This window comes from Amblyomma maculatum, chromosome 2 (genome assembly GCF_055883805.1).
Source record: "Amblyomma maculatum isolate TAMU_Amacu chromosome 2, ASM5588380v1, whole genome shotgun sequence".
Taxonomy (NCBI): domain Eukaryota; kingdom Metazoa; phylum Arthropoda; class Arachnida; order Ixodida; family Ixodidae; genus Amblyomma; species Amblyomma maculatum.
The window spans coordinates 159,925,260-159,942,104 of NC_139345.1; the positions used below are offsets into that span (position 1 = coordinate 159,925,260).

At 47.5% G+C, this 16,845-nt stretch overlaps 1 long non-coding RNA gene across 1 annotated transcript; it reads right to left on the reverse strand.

The window, feature by feature from the left end:
- Window positions 1–4,605: 4,605 nt before the first annotated feature.
- Window positions 4,606–8,295, reverse strand: LOC146200292 (uncharacterized). The gene is made up of 4 exons (XR_014704814.1): window positions 8,240–8,295; window positions 8,065–8,154; window positions 7,465–7,491; window positions 4,606–4,743 (listed from the first exon to the last, which is right to left on the reverse strand). It is a non-coding gene; the product is annotated as an uncharacterized LOC146200292 (long non-coding RNA).
- Window positions 8,296–16,845: the final 8,550 nt, after the last annotated feature.

Genomic DNA, 16,845 nt, shown 5'->3' on the forward strand with positions numbered 1-16,845 from the left:
AAAGCGCACCCGAGCAATTCTCGCCCTAGATCTCACAAAGGCCTTTGATAATGTCCGTCACGCAGCCATTTTAGATGCTCTCTCATCGCTTCAAGTCGGCTCGCGTGTCCACCAGTACATATCCGCCTTTCTTAGTCATCGCACAGCAGAAATCACCATCGGCTCGCTCTCATCTCCATCTTTCAAACTCGGTAGCATTGGCACCCCACAGGGTTCTGTCCTCTCTCCACTGCTTTTTAATATTACCCTTATCCCCATGGCACACGCCCTCAACCAAATCCCTGCCCTGTCCCACTCCTTATACGCCGATGATATTACACTGTGGACCACCACAGGTAGCATTGGCGCCATGGAAGATACATTACAGGCCGGAGCAGACATTGTTGTATCTTTTGCCGCAAATGTCGGCTTAGCTTGTACCCCTACCAAATCGGAGCTTCTCATACTCCGACCTCCTAGGTGTCGTACAGACAAAGGCCCTCCTCCCCCCATCTTCTTGACAATTGACAACACCCGGATACCAGAAGTGGACAACATCAGAATTCTCGGTATTCTGATACAAAACAATGGCAAGAATACCGCAACCATCACTAAGCTGACGGTGATGGTTCATCAAACAATCCGCCTCATTCGCCGCATAGCCAATCGCCATCGCGGCATGCGCGAGCATGACCTCAGACGCCTGGTACAGGCATTTGTCCTGAGCCGTGTTGTGTACTCGCTCCCCTACCTTTTCCTCACGCGGGTGGAGGAAGACAAGGTTAACGCCCTTATCCGACAGGCGTACAAGGCCGCCCTCAACTTACCCCGCTACACTTCCAATGAACGCCTTCTTTACATGGGCATTCATAACTCCCTAGCTGAGCTCACAGAAGCCCACCGCTCAGCCCAGTTGGAGCGATTATCATCTACCCTCACCGGCCGGAACATCCTTGCTCGCATCCATCTCTCACCTCCCGGTCACTGTTCTACACAACATACACTTCCCCCTGCAATACACCGCGTTCTTAAGGTGCATCCCCTGCCAAAGAATATGCACCCAGAGCACCATGTCGATCGCCGCAAGGCACGCGCAGAAGCTCTTCACAAAAACTATGGCTTCCAGCCAGAGACCGTTTACGTAGACGCTGCCTCATACCCCTCCCGCCCAGCGTTCGCCCTCAGCGCTGTTTCCAACTCTTTGCAACTGGTCGCGGCCGGTACAACTTTTGCCTCCACTTCCCTGGAAGCGGAGGAGGCGGCGGTTGCCCTCGCCATAGCTACCACCCGAGCCACAACCATCTTCAGCGATTCTAAATCCGCCGTACGGAACTTCGCCCGCGGTCGGATCTCTACCCCAGCCTTCCGGTTCCTCGCCTCCCTCTCCCCACCCGAACACCCTATTCAACTAATATGGGTGCCCGCTCACACGGGTCACCCAGGCAACGAAGCAGCTCACTCTTTGCTCGAGGATACGTCAGCCGAGCAGGGACTGCCACTGCCTGGGGAGATGCTCGCGAGCGCATGGTATCCTATCACGAAATCTCTCTCCATTAGCGTGATCAACGAACCATCTACCCTCCTCCTCATAAATCTATGACTAAGCTACAACAGGTGACGTGGCGCCAGCTTCAGTCCCGTACATTCCCATCCTCCGCTTTCTTATCTTTGATCCATCCAGGACTGTTCTCGCCGCAGTGCACCCTGTGTGGGGCACCTAAAGCTGATTTTGAGCATATTATGATCAAATGCTCGGAATTCCACCCTCCAGCCACTTGGCAACTCTCCGACCTCGAGCGATGGGAGGCTGCAGTGTCCAGCTCTGACCCGGCCGTTCAAAAGCGGCTGACAGACTGGGCTTTGGGTGTCGCTGTGAAGCACCAGCTTTCGGCCACAACACGCAGCCAAGAGCCGACCCGTCATTAGAATGTAATCCCTTAAGGCTCCCAAATATAAAGTTTTTCACCACCACCACCATCGGACGCCAGCGATGTATTACACTCTTTACATTAGGTAATTTTAATCCATAAAACTATTTTATTATTATTTCATTTCATTTTCCATACTGCGCTTCACTCGGACAAAACCTAATGTTGTGTTTTATTTTTGAGTGACGCATCCGGCACTTTCCGTTGCTGCAGTTCTCGGGAAAGGGCAATACGCGTGCCCATCCAAACACTTTAATCGCAATTCAAGAAATTAAAACATGCCGTTACACGGTAGTTCAAAATTGAAATTTAGTCCTTTCCCAAGCTGTCTAAAATCATATGTGGACATTCTTGTGTGGACATTCCTAGAGTACATTCTCTGTGAGCTGCGCGCAAGGAGCTTTAGGCAATACTGCGCATGAACGGGACAGATCAACTGTTTCTCACTGTACTGGCTCTTACCTTTCACACCATTGTTTGCATTTCAGGCACAAATATGTTATAGAATACTGCCGCCGAAATGATTGCCGATATCATGTTCGTTGACCTACATTGCTTGGAACCTTTACTGTACGTTCGGAAGTAACTTCCCGGCATTCCAATGAGGGCTATCTACACGCTGACAATTCGATGGGATGACGCGGGGCACTAAAAGATGTGCATTTATACGTTAACGATTATGAAAAAAAACTTATGGTCGACACGCCAGCTCCGCCTCTCAGAGTGAGACAAGATAACGTTGGTAGATCATGTTTCCGGCTCTACTTCCGGTCCCTAGCTCGCCAACACGTATCTTGTCTAATCCTAACTACCGATGCCGATATCTCGCACAATCAGTTAGAATACAGCTGTAACCTACGACATCACAGACATACGTGTGCTTAGGAGCCACTAGACATTGGTGTAAAGCTCCCCTATCGTCGTGAGCGCCTGCGACGCCAATGAGCATCGAGCGTGAATCGGCGTTAAAGGGCAATGTATGCGATGTTAATTCCTCTCATTACTTCACCCAAACTATCGAGGTATCAGTGCTCGGCCATATTTTGACTGCGAATTGTCACCTGTCATACCTGTCATTTTCGCTTAGAACGCCCACATGGGTGGCATGCCGAGATAATGAATATAATTAATAATTGACTCACAGGAAGAGAAAGGCGCAGTATCTGTCACACTTGTGTCTGTGGACACCTAAACCGCGCCGTAAGGGAAGGGGGGAGGTGGGAGTTAAAGTGGAAAGAGAAAGAGGAGCCGTAGGGGAGAGCTACGGAGTAATTTCGACCACGATGTCCGTGCGCTGACATTGCACAGCACACGGACACCTCTTCGTTTCGCCTCCATCGAAACGCAGCCGCCGAGGCCGGGTTCGAACCCGGGAATTCCGGACAGTAGTCGGGCGTCTTACCACTGTACCACTCGGCGGGCGGCGCAAAAACAGTACTTGATGCACAACGCTATCATGTTACAGTTGTGAGTTTTTCCTTTTGCGACGCTTCAAAAAGTTCATCAAGACAGTTCATAGCGTAAAATGTGATGTATTGAGTGCTCGAATAGGACTATTGGCTCATGAGATGAAAAACTTGGAGCCGCTTTTCCTTTGTTATACTCGATGCGATAGCGAGGGTTCTTCTCTTTCTGGGAGGGAGCGGAGGGGGGGGGGGGAGGGGTGTTATTGTGTTTTCATTGTAAATATTTTTTTATGTTTTCTTTTATTCTACGCACCGCCACGTTTCCACGAGATACCCTTCTAACGTGCCTGCTACCAACGAGGTACTGCAGCCTATGCGCTTGTTTGACATCTGACGTGCACACTCCCCGGGTTCAAACCACACTGGCGCACAATTATTGTATGTATTTAAAAAATAACCAAATTTTTACCCTCCTTGCCGTTTTTGGGGTTCAGTTAGATCCTCCCAAAATTCGTTCGACCTGTTCGAATACAGTAAAATGCCATTTGAACGAACATCATTTAAATGAAGTATTCAGTTGTACGAACTTTTTTAAACCCCCACTGTAGCGCCACTGAACTCAATTCAAACACCCTTCAGTTTAACGAAATTCAGTGAAGTGCACATTTCAGTTGTACGAACAAATTCCAAGGCGCCATTCCATGTCTCCTAGATCATACTGAGCACATCAACAAGTACAACCCGCCCTTTTTACCCCGCTTTTTTTACGTTGAGTGCCCCGCCGACCGCGCTGCATTAACGCGTTACGAAAAGTGGTCATATAGCTTTGAACTGGATTGGCTACCTAAGCACGTTCCTTGTCAGCCGAAGCCATTGCTGGCTGCTTTTAAAGCCGCAGCTTCAGCCCTACTAGGCTTTCGGACGCGCTCTAAAATCGTACGAATGCTTAGACAGAATAACTGAGTTCACAACTGTCTTAGGCGTAAATGTGCAGCAGAAGAGTACAGCATTCTTTCCAAGGTGCTAGTTAGCAGAACGTGAGCAGAGTTACAAATAGTTGAGTAGATATACAATTGGACCACCCGATATTTTTATCTAATAGCAAAAAGCTGTCATAAACTCATTTGAGTTGAGTGAAGTTTCACTTTAGCCAACTTTCTGCTAAGGTATCTTGAAGTACGTTCAAGTGAAGTTTCACTGCATATGGGGTGTTTCACTGCATATGGGGCCAGCCCTACACAGCTTTGGCACTGGTCACAGGTATTTCTGAAGGAAATCTCAGACCGCTGTAACTGATGCTTTTATTCCATCATGTTCACAAAAGTAATTGCTGGTCCAGGATGGAGTGTTATGCCCGTCGCCTGTCATTGACGACCAGTTTTTTGCTTGCACTCCGCGTAGGCCTTGTTGATAGCCTCCGCTTGGTCAGCCTGAAAGTAGAAATCAAATGGATGTATGAGTTGTACAAACATGTTTCGGCGGATAGGCTCCAAGTTTTTACGCGTCTTTCAAACATGAAGTCTAATAATGTGCGACTTTTCATTTTATACTACATCCATCGTCACGTGTGCATAGGCCACCCGCTTTTAACATTCATTATAGGAGAGGCCCGCTAATTCGGTCCATGCTGCGGTGTTCTGACTTAAAAAGAATGAACGGAAGGCGCTCGCGTCGACTTGTGCTATGTCAGTGCAGTTTAATGAAGCCAAGCGGCAGCAATTTCTTGAGACTGCACAATGGCGTTCCTCGTACCTCATCCAGGTTTCGGAAATATTAATCTACGTGAAGGACCGTGATCAACAGCGACGTTCTTTTTTTTTTCTTTTTTCTTTTTGCGCTTCCACTTTGCCGCCGGACCTTGCTCGACGGAGCTAGGTTTGAAGCGTTTTGTTTTCTTTTTGTTTTTTTTTTGCCCCCTTGCGCCGACACCGATAGCACCTCGAATTCGCCTGTTCCATTCTCCTTTTTCTTTTTCACCTGACCGGCATTTTGAAGATGCGACAAAAGCTGCGCTTTATTTGGCCCGTGAGGACCCGCTTCCCAGAATCATTGCAGTAAGGCTTCTTTGGCGGTGCCTCTGGTGCACCGTTTCGAAAAAACGCGACTGTTAATGGAGCTGTTTAACACACGGCGTCGCGAAGACGCCTCAGCCACGCTGCTTCCGGCCCGAAAAACTGGAAGAGTGCCTTAGAACGCCTTGCAGTAGAACTTTCTCGATGGCCGCAATGCTTTTAATGGAGCTGTAACACGCGAAAGAGGTATGACCGACATTTTGTCTGTAGAGTGCCTTTCCCAAGCATGCTCGTTATTTTTTTTTTCTTGAAACCTATCAGGATAGCGTTATTTGATGCATGAAGTGAGTGGTTGTTTTGACCAAGATAAGGACCGTACGCAACGTTTGGTGCTCTGTGTCATGTATACGAATCCATGACACGCCGCTTTCTTCGCCAAACCATGGAGAGGTTGTCGCTTTCAAGGCATTATTTCTCCTTTTTTTTCGCCTATCCTGTAGAGGCCATTACGCCTTCGTTCATATCCGCCTGATCACCGTCACACGCGCTTTGCAAGTCTATCAGCCAACACCCACAATGCTGACAACTACTGTTGCGCAGAAGCCGAACACTTGTACATATTTTGTGTTCTTATTCGTTTACGTTCTATAATAGTCCTACTATATGGGTACCATTGTGAGAATTCACGCCGTGTACTACGCCGGCGAGCTAACCAACCGCTTTTTCTTGTGTGCGGTTGTCCTTTTCTTATATCTTTCTATAGACATGAGCCTCCGGCCGTCAAGACCAGCTTCTGCGGCCGCTTTTAAATGGAGGTGAAAAGCTAGGCGCCCATGTGCTGTCCGATGTCGGTGCACGTTAGGGACCCCAGATAGTCGAAATTTCCGGAGTCCTTCTACACGGCGTCTTTCATAGCCAGAGTCGTTTTGGGACATTAAACCCCAAAACCAAACCAAACCAAACCTAAAACTACAGAGCCGTTTTATTCTTTGTCCTCGCGGCAGGCACCTAGCAGGAGTTGAATAAGACAGGAATGTTTTCGAGCCGACTAACACAGCGCAACGTCGATGTCTTCACGTCGGCAGTATGAATGGTAATTTGAATATACAGTAATGTTGTAAACGGAAAGAGAAACCAAAACGAAAATGATATAAAGTGCAAGGTATAACAAAGTTTTCAGCGTGCACCGAATAAGAACTTGTGAAATCAGTTGTCCTTCTTTATCTTTTTTTTTTTTTTTTTGCATCTGTACAGCGGACAGGAACAAAGAGTTATTGATGCCGGTATCACTTAACCGGTGTTACGCTCTACTGTAATCATTGTTATATCGTGAGCAAAATTTCTTGTTTTTGAAGCTTTGGAGCGCATCCTTGACAAAATAATCAACCCGCTATTCAGAAGTTTCGCGCAGCAAAAATCTGCCGCCGAGCAAGTGCGTTTTGCGCTTTAAGCAAACGCATTAAGCTTCCGAGGGGATACGTGTTTCATCATATTTTCTATTACTTTGCGTTGCTGTTTTCATTGCACTCATTTCTCACTAAGAATAAATGAGTGCTTGGTGCAATTATTTGCTGCAATGAAGCAGAAAAGTAGCACAAATAATTTCATGAATAAAACGGCTGTTCGTGCATAATTATACCCTACGATGAGTTCCAGCCTCGGTGCACTCCCGCATATTTTAATGCACGTTTCCCCAAAGCATGCCAACATCACTGCAGCTTTAAAAACATCGAACGATCTGACATGAAAATTCCAAGAGCTCCCCTGAAGAAACCACTCATTTTTAAGTAAACGTTCATGGAGCGTATGCTCCACTTTCCCTGATTCAGACCGGTATACTTACCAAGGAAGACTCGACTAACGGGCTCTGTTAGAAGAATTTCCAAACGTGTTTTTACATGGTCGTGTTGTGTAAGCTGCAAAGTGTGGGTTAGCAATGCTCCCCCCCCCCCCTCCCACCATTTTCACATTTTTGTCGATATATCCGCCATAGAAGAGGCTTGTACATGGCGCAATTGTATGTAAAGTTATTTTTGACGCGCGGAACGGAAGGTAGACCGCAAGCAAATTCGGCTACTGCTTAAGCGCAGCACTGTGAACGCGCGCAAAAAACAAAAACTTAGTTGAAAATGTACTTACACTGGCAAGTCTATTGATCGTCTCATCCTGTAAAAAAGAAAGAAATTATCATCACCAGAGCACTTATAGAATGGTTTTAGTTCTAAAACGTTTAAATAGTTACGGCTCTTGCTCGCTGGCCAAAATCTGGCGCCGCCGGTGTGGTTCACAGAAGATTCCGGGCGCCTAGCGGCGAAAGAAATATTCACCACAGCTTTTTCCTAATCGTTACTTCATTATGTGCCCTCAACTCATCTTAGAGAATCAAGGCCTTGTCGTCTGTCTCTGGAAGTCCAGTGCCGAGCATCCATGTTAAAAGTTGCGCTTCCGTACACCTACAGGCACATTTCAGCCCAGCGCGTTCGCCTCAAGACCTCATCCCATCGACAAACATTTCCTCTGCTCGATGCCGTGAACTCATTCTGTCACTAGAGACTCCTCTCGTGCTAAGTCATAGTATTTCTATATATTTCCTAACTACCTGAGTAAACGTAATATTTGTACAGACTCCCGTAATCACATCAAAAGCAACATGTACTGTGTTTCGTGAGACCTCCGACTTTGAGAAGAGTTAACCAACCAAGGGAGTCATGTTCATAAGAAACCAAATAGTTTACTTACCAAGTCGACGTTGTCCTCGCAGAGATTCCTAATACCTTCAACAATGTTGTCACCGTGCTCGTTGATAAAATCCTTCACATCTGCTTTAATCTGCATAGAAAATAATCATTTATAAATGTTAGACATATTTGAATGCGCTGGTACAAAAAAAAAGTCGACTGATTACGAACCGTACCTCGGAACTGACGTGGTCTCCCATGCAGTTAACCAGTGCCGAAATCTGGTCGTCACTCAAGGCTGGAAAGCATAAAATAATGATGTATATTTCTGCTTCATGACATCGTATTATGTCATCACTCTACTGTAGTAAATTTTTTGCAGCTATTACCTATTTACTCCTGCGATTCAGAGCAGCCAGTGTGTGTGTGTGTGTGTGTGTGTGTGTGTGTGTGTGTGTGTGTGTGTGTGTGTGTGTGTGTGTGTGTGTGTGTGTGTGTGTGTGTGTGTGTGTGTGTGTGTGTGTGTGTGTGTGTGTGTGTGTGTGTGTGTGTGTGTGTGTGTGTGTGTGTGTGTGTGTGTGTGTGTGTGTGTGTGTGTGTGTGTGTGTGTGTGTGTGTGTGTGTGTGTGTGTGTGTGTGTGTGTGTGTGTGTGTGTGTGTGTGTGTGTGTGTGTGTGTGTGTGTGTGTGTGTGTGTGTGTGTGTGTGTGTGTGTGTGTGTGTGTGTGTGTGTGTGTGTGTGTGTGTGTGTGTGTGTGTGTGTGTGTGTGTGTGTGTGTGTGTGTGTGTGTGTGTGTGTGTGTGTGTGTGTGTGTGTGTGTGTGTGTGTGTGTGTGTGTGTGTGTGTGTGTGTGTGTGTGTGTGTGTGTGTGTGTGTGTGTGTGTGTGTGTGTGTGTGTGTGTGTGTGTGTGTGTGTGTGTGTGTGTGTGTGTGTGTGTGTGTGTGTGTGTGTGTGTGTGTGTGTGTGTGTGTGTGTGTGTGTGTGTGTGTGTGTGTGTGTGTGTGTGTGTGTGTGTGTGTGTGTGTGTGTGTGTGTGTGTGTGTGTGTGTGTGTGTGTGTGTGTGTGTGTGTGTGTGTGTGTGTGTGTGTGTGTGTGTGTGTGTGTGTGTGTGTGTGTGTGTGTGTGTGTGTGTGTGTGTGTGTGTGTGTGTGTGTGTGTGTGTGTGTGTGTGTGTGTGTGTGTGTGTGTGTGTGTGTGTGTGTGTGTGTGTGTGTGTGTGTGTGTGTGTGTATGACTTGTACTAAATCAGCTTTAGGCTCAAATCTAGCTTGCAGACCTTAAGAAGGATTAAAGACGTCTGAGGGTCTGTGAAATGTCTGAGGAGTCGGTGTATAAATTGGTAAAAGCATAAACACGTTAAGGCCGGTCGATAAGCTGTCTAAAGATAACCAGAAATATTTTGTCAACATCCGCGCAAATAGGTTTTGTTTGGTATGTGGGGCTTAACGTCCCAAAGCGACTCAGGCAGTGAGAGACGCCGTAGTGGAGGATTTAGGACATTTCGTCCACCTGGGGTTCTTTAACGCTCACTGACATCGCACAGCACACGGGTGCCTTACTTTTCGCCCCTATCAAAAAGCGGCCGCCGAGACCGGGATTCGATCCCGCGTCATTGCAAATAGATGCTTGCCTTATAAGAAGAATGACTATATAAAAATGCAAGTCACCCACGTGCTCTCTTAAAACAGTGTCTGTGTCCCTGAAATAAGCGAGGAAAGAAGCAGGTTTGAACAGTATTTTTCGAATGTTCCAATGCATATGGGCGTCTCCAGTATTCACATTACATGGATGCAGGAAAAGGGTGATTTATTTCGTGAACCTATTTTACCCGTTAACTGTTCAGAGGCACAAAAATTATGTCATTTTACTAACTGTTCCTAACTGCCTAGGTGTAATGCCGTCGTGACCTTGTTCGGAGGGCCTATTGAATGGTGCTCACAAATAGTGTTATTCTTTGCACATAAATGAAAAGGTGTGAGCATTTCACATTTGTGTGAGATTTCTCATATAATGTACCACTATTTCTGATATGATGTACCGGCACATTACGTTCCTGGATACCTAAGTAAGTTTACGAGCTTCAAACTGCTAATGCAAGCATAAATTACACAGTGTTCTGCAACTTTATCGGAATCATTTTTAAAAATTCTCCTGCCCCAACCGGAAGATTATTTGCACTGAAAGTGAGCACAATTCTTCCGCGTTGTTCCTTTTGTACCGTAGCAATTCTTACAGCTGTGCTTGCATGGTTTGACCCCGCATGATGAGAAAGCAGAACCATCGGCGACGAGACTGAAGGAGCAAACGATGCGAATGCTAATTTTTCGGCCAATGACAGCAGTGGCATATTTTGGCATCATTACGAAAACGTGAACCGTTTTGAACCATGGCGCTTTTTCCCAGTGACGGCAGATGGCGCCACAGCTGCCTTCTACGGGAAACGTGGCATTGGCGTTTTTTACTCCGCAATTTCGTCGCAGACGTGTCTGGTTTTTGATCATGAGCGGCCAAACCAGGTAAACACCATTCGACTGCATACAAATTCTCTCTACTATAGCAGTAGCTGGTCTTCGTGTGCACACGGAACTCCCTAATAGTTTCAGAAATTATTGTATTACTTACTGGTCAGTTTTTGTACTGTATAAAATTCATATGAACTACTATGTTTATCACTCGAAATCGTAGTTGTTTCCCGAAGAGGTCAGGTGAGGTTTCTTTTGGGGGAAATCACTGTCCTGATGGAATGAACTGCATTCACGGTATTTCAGACGCTGGAATGCTAAGGAACTAGCAATTTGATAAACTTTACTTAAATATTAATTTCGCGAAGAACATAATTCGCAGTCATATGCTGTTTGGACACTGGGACCGCATCATCGTTCACTCAGCCAGACTTTTTTCATTTATTTGACCACACCCTTCATCCATCATAACATTCCTTTTATGTCCTGAGGCAACAAACTTCGCAAAAAAAAAAAAAACAAAGGCGAAAATGGGATGCGCCGCTAGAGAAAAGAAACTCATGAACTCTCCCGGAGCAGTTGCTCATAAATTTCGGGTCGATTCCGCTGTGCACCTAAACATTGGTTCAGCGTTTCATCGGCAAGCACAAGGCCAGCAAGAGTAAATCTAAGAGCAGGATTCAATTGTAGCAACCGTAGAAATCAATTGCAAATGTGAGCTTACCGCAGAGCTCGTTGACGGCGAAGGCCTCAGCGATGATCAGTGCGAACACAAGCAGAACCTTCATTTTGAACGACCGCAATTGTGCGACGATGCGAGAGAGATGAAGGACTCCAGGAGCTAGGTGACTAAAAAGCCCTTCCCTGCCAGATTTTATATCTGCATGTTCCGTAGCCAGCTGGCCTTGGCTATAACAAAAAACGCCCTGCCGATCACAACGCCTATCCTCAGTGTTATTTCGCAATATTTTGTAATATTCAGTCGGCTGTGCGTTTTCCCACTAATCTGTCAACGCTCGTACATCCTTGTGTTAAAATTGCTAGACGGAAGTCGTAACTAAACTTGACTACGTTACTCTTCCCGCAGGAGCTACAGTGCTGTGTAGTAGAACCTTTTATCGTAGCGACTACAACTGTTGCTATTTTTCGTCATAGAGCAATTTCGCTCATCCATCCAGGCTATTTTTCCTACGTGACGCTCTTGTTCCACCTTTTTACTTCCGTCTCATTCCACCTGAGAGACGCATACAGCATGTGCACATTCCTTGCCAGTTGCACATCTTCACGTCCCCAACGCCAATCCCGTCCCTCAACGCTGGCATACTGCTTCGCGTGACATCGCATGCTGCATTAGGCAAGAGCATTACACATCGCTGCTCCCCGCCTTCCCTTCTGCTCTATAATTGTAATGTGCGCGCTGGAAAGCATTTTTTGGTTTCCCAAGCGCTTACAAAGGCTGCAGGTGACAGTTCACGGACGAAAAGAAAGTAATACACTTACGTACGCAAAAAAAGAAACGAGCACATGTGGCACCGCGCTGACGTCAAAATTTTATCGCTTAGTTCATCCGTTTTGGCTGAGAGCCAACGTATTCTGAAAGCTGATAACAAAGCCATTTTCAACTGTCTTTTTTGATGACATTATGCTGCACTCCAAAAATCGGTCGAGCGTTTCAGGTCAGCGATACGATGCCAAGTAGAAGACTACTGTGAAGAGGGCCACGATATTGCCATGACGTCACTACGAACTAGCCCAACTTGAAATTTTAATGAAGCAACTGAGGCACGTCTTCTTCTATGCTCCACGCAGAATCGTATCGAATGAAGGCTCGAACATAGCAGGGGCATTAAAGAGATTGAAAGGTATGACAATTATATTCAGAGGTCTTCAGCGGTGACATATGCGATTTTAGGGCGATCTTCCGCAGCTATGGGCTCCTGCTAGTAGCCGAATTGTAAATCTAGCGAAGAGTTCAACTCCTCGTAAGCATATACCCGCGATACATTAGTGGTGCGGGAGAGATCCCACTTAGGATCTCAATATATTCTGTCCTTGTAAGCAATTCATGCATCATCGATACGCGGAATGGTAGACGTCTTTCCCCGGTGTTTTATATCTAGAATGGCGACGGTAGTCGACGCAGAAACGAATAGAACCGTCTTTCTTCATCACCAGAACAACAGGGTTTAACCACTGCCTGTTAAAAGAACCACTGCCCGTTTGCATAGTGTGAATTTGGGCTTCAATACCGGCGCTCGGGGGTTGACACATGTTGAAGGCGTTGACGCAGAGGTACATAGAAGCTAGCGTCAGTAGTGTGTTGGGCGACTCTTAATGAGGGTCAAAGCGGACTGGCGAGAGCCGAATGAACAACAGAACTGATGAAGCAGTGCGAGAAGTTCCGGGCATTCAGGCCCAGAAAGACTGGCATCGATTAAGTGGAGGACTGGTCCGTCGAAAAAACAGGCCGTGTGAGGGCAGCCAAGACAGCGGGCTGCGAAGCGGTCGTTACGTCACTAGAGAGAATGTAATGGAGGAGAGAAATCCATAGCCCGGTGAGGCCAGCTGATATATAAAGTACGGCGTAAGGCAGGGGACGACTTTTGTGGCTTAGAAAGACGGGTAACTATATGAAATGTACATCGGTATGGCGGGCAAAAGCACGAGGGGTGGGCACAATAACGAAGGAGCACGCAGGAAGGTCAGTATCATCAGCAACGACGATTTCTTGAAAAGAAACGTCTGGCGATGTGAAGTGCTGTATTTTTTTTTTGGTCATTTCAAATCCACTGCTAACGTGCCCACACCTCGAAGTGACCTTGCTCAAGGTCACATTACTACTGCAGAGGCTCTTTATTTTTCTTTACTTTTGCATGCCTCAGCATATAATATGTATAATAATGCAACAACCGGAAATTCTTTTTCTGATCCTGTAGTCGTCATTTTTACTTATGTGTATGATACTGTCACGTGGTGGTGACCAGGGTCGATGACACAAATGCATACACAGGCTTGATGGTACGGAAATTAGCTCTTTATTGGGCTGACTTCATTGCGCCTGCAAAAGAACTAAGCAACTCGGCGGCGGCGATAGCAGCAAACGTGTTGGTCGATCGTCGAACAAAGAATGCCAGTCACAGTCATTCGTCAACGCTCAATTTGAAGGCTGCACAGAACAATCTAGATAACGTCGCAAACAGCTACCAGCACGGGCTGGAACATTGTGGAAAGGCACCCGAGTGGCCGGAACCTTCGAGACAGATCTCGGTGCATCTTGCGCTACAACGAAACTGATAAAGGTGTGACTCGCGACATCGAGCATTAACAAACAAAGATTACGGAACTGATACGATGCCCAGAATCAGAGTGATAAGCCTGTATGCCGGCGGCTGTTAAAAAACAACAAATACAGTTTTGAAGGTTTCGCGGCATTACTCCCTCCTAAAAAAAGCATCGCCTGGATGTTCCAATACAAAGAAACTTAAACATAAACACTGCAAAGTTTAAACACCGCAGATTCTTTAACGCGCGTAATATGGCTTCAGTCGTACAACATGTACAATTTCTGGCCGTGCGCGTCGCCGTTGTGGTGCTGACGTTCCGTCGGGAATGACTTCATAGTCCAGTGGTCCGACGCGGCGAATGATTTTGTATGGCCCAAAGCATCGACGCAACAACTTTTCACTTAATCCGCGACGGCGAATTGGTGTCCAAACCCACACTTTGTCTCCTGGATTGTACTCTGCCTGGCGTCGTCGTAAATTGTATCGTCGGCTTTCGGTGCGCTGTTGGTCTTTAATACGCAGCCATGCTAGTAGTCGGGCTTCCTCTGCACGCTGCAGGTAGGCGGCGACGTCAAGGTTGTACTCGCTGGTTAAGTGCGGCGGCATCGCGTCGAGCGTCGTCGTGGGCTCCCTGCCGTCCACAAGCTTAAACGGGGTCGCTTTGGTCGTCTCCTGAACTGCCGTGTTATACGCGAAGATCACGTACGGCAAGATGGCGTCCCAGGTCTTGTGTTCAGCGTCGACGTACATGGCGATCATGTCCGCGATAGTTTTATATAGGCGCTCCGTAAGGCAATTGGTCTGGGTATGGTACGCAGTTGTTCGTCGATGGCTTGTATGACTGTATTCCAGGATGGCTTGCGTCACCTCTGCCGTAAACGCCATTCCCCTGTCCGTGATGAGCACTTCAGGGGCGCCATGTCGCAAGAGAATTTGTTCGACAAAAAATTTGGCGACTTCTGCCGCGGTACCATTTGGTAATGCTCTTGCTTAGGCGTAACGGGTAAGGTAGTCAGTGGCAGGCAGTCGCGGCCAGTAATACATCTCCTGGGTTCGACGCAACGTGCGCGCACATCCGAGATGGCCTGCTGTGGGCTCATCGTGCAACGCCTGCAGAATTTCCTACCGGAGGTTGTTAGGCTACAAGAAGCAGCGCGGTCTTGTTGGTCGCGAAGTTCTTCACTAGGAGGCCATTGCTTAACACGAATGATGATAAATGTCGCCTGAACACAGCAGGAGGGGAAGTGGTCTTTCCTTCTAAGTAATCGGCTAGCGCTTTCCGCTCAGGGTCTGATCCCTGTTGTTCTGCGAAACTGCTGGCGCTTACCGGTCCCAAAAAGGTGTCGTCGTCACCGTCCTTTGGGGGAGCGTCGACGGGAGCGCGTGATAAGCAGTCTGCATCGGAGTGCTTCCGGCCCGACTTATAGACTACAGTCAAGTCAAATTCTTGAAGTCGTAGGCTCCATCTGGCAAGGCGGTCGGAGGGATCTTTCAAATTAGCCAGCCAGCAGAGTGCGTGATGGTCCCTTACAACCTTGAATGGTCGGCCGTATAGGTATGGACGAAACTTAGAAGTAGCCCAGATGATCGCAAGGCACTCCTTCTCGGTCGTCGATTAACTGACTTCGGCTTTTGTGAGGGACCTGCTAGCGTAGGCGATTACTTTCTCCTGTCCGGCACTCTTCTGGACGAAAATGGCTCCTAGGACCACACTGCTCGCGTTGATGTGAGTTTCGGTCTCGGCGTTTTCATCAAAGTGGCCAAGTACAGGAGGGCATTGCAGGCGGTGCTTAAGTTCGTCGAAGGCTTCTTCTTGCGGCGCGTCCCATTTAAAAGGTACGTCAGTCTTTGTAAGCTGCGTCAACGGTTCGGCGATCCGCGAAAAGTTTCTGACAAATCGTCGATAATAAGCGCACAGCCCAAGGAATCGGCGCACAGCTTTCTTGTCGACATGCGGTGGGAATTGTGATATTGCAGCTGTTTTCTCCGGGTCTCGGCGAACACCATCTTTACTAACGATGTGACCTAGGAACCGCAGTTCTTCGTAGGCGAAGTGGCACTTCTCTGCTTTTAGTGTTAGTCCCGATGACTTGATGGCTTCCAGCACTGTCTGTAGTCTTTTTAGGTGGTCTTCAAAGTTTGACGAGAAGACAACAATGTCGTCCAAATATACCAAACAAATTTGGCACTTCAAGCCTGCCAGGACTGCGTCCATTACTCGTTGAAATGTGGCTGGTGTGGAGCAGAGGCCAAATGGCGTCACCTTCAACTCAAAAAGACCGTCCGGTGTGATGAATGCGGTCTTCTCGCGATCTCTTTCGTCAACCTCAATTTGCCAATATCCGCTTTTCAGGTCCATCGATGAGAAGCACCTTGCATTGCAGAGCCGGTCGAGAGTGTCGTCGATGCGGGGAAGCGGGTAGACATCCTTTTTCGTTATGCTATTCAAGCGGCGGTAATCAACGCAGAAGCGAAGTGTGCCGTTTTTCTTCTTCACCAAAATGACTGGTGCTGCCCAGGGGCTGCTCGATGGCTGAATTACGTCATCACGCAGCATCTCCTCAACTTGATCGCGAATGGCCTGGCGTTCTCGCGGCGATACACGATAAGGGCTTTGGCGCAGAGGTCGGACGTGTTCGTCCGTTATTATGCGGTGCTTGGCCAGTGGTGTTTGTCGTACCTTCGATGATGACGAGAAGAACTCCCAATAGCTTCGAATCAGACTGAGAATCTGGTCTTTCCTGCTGTGGGTCAATTCCGGGTTGATGTCAAATGTGGGCTGACGGAATAGGTTCGGTGCGTCTGCCAGCGTTTGGTCGTGGAGGGTGAATACATCTTTGATGTCCTCCAATTCGTCGAGAAAAGCGATCGCCGTGCCCTTGTTGAAATGCCGGTATTCTTCAGTGCAGTTTCTTACCAGCACCTCAGCTTGTCCTCTCTGGAATTTCGCAATGCCTCTTGCGATGCCGACACCTCGTTCCAAGACCACTTGTATATTTCCTTCGACGATGCCTTCAGCGGTTTCGATGTCTGCGCTACCTAGGCTGACTGCGACGCTTGATCGGGGCGGCACGGTCAATTCTTAATCGACGAC